Source organism: Penaeus monodon, chromosome 20, assembly GCF_015228065.2.
Source record: "Penaeus monodon isolate SGIC_2016 chromosome 20, NSTDA_Pmon_1, whole genome shotgun sequence".
Classification (NCBI taxonomy): Eukaryota; Metazoa; Arthropoda; class Malacostraca; order Decapoda; family Penaeidae; genus Penaeus; species Penaeus monodon.
This window is the reverse complement of record NC_051405.1, coordinates 11,429,940-11,430,268: the sequence shown is the minus strand read 5'-3', so window position 1 is coordinate 11,430,268 and position 329 is coordinate 11,429,940. Positions and strand designations below refer to the sequence as shown.

The 329-nt window shown below is 38.3% G+C and overlaps 1 protein-coding gene across 1 annotated transcript in view; it reads right to left on the bottom strand.

Moving 5' to 3' along the window:
- LOC119585613 (open rectifier potassium channel protein 1-like) overlaps positions 1-329 on the bottom strand; it is a gene marked incomplete in the record, with an annotated part of 57,788 nt that overhangs the window by 57,036 nt on the left and 423 nt on the right.

The window sequence follows — 329 nt, the reverse complement described above, 5'->3', positions numbered from 1 at the left end:
CCACACTGAAGACCACAGTGACCTTGAGCGAATCATACGCAAAATCGGTTTCTTATAACGACCAGTAATCACTAAACGTTTCTAAGGACTGTATATGACTCGGAGGCGCGAGTTTGAGGTTAATCTGTTCATACCATTAAACGCTAATCATTGGAAAAAATCTGGTATTTCATTAGCTTAATGGGGAAGGCAATATTCAATCAATGTTTAGATATGCTATCCGTAATATTCAATCGGCACCTATTTATGTCTCGACACATATCGGAAAAAATCTCGCTTCGATTTACTTTGGGTACTTAACAATGCACAGAAACAAAGTCAAACGCAAG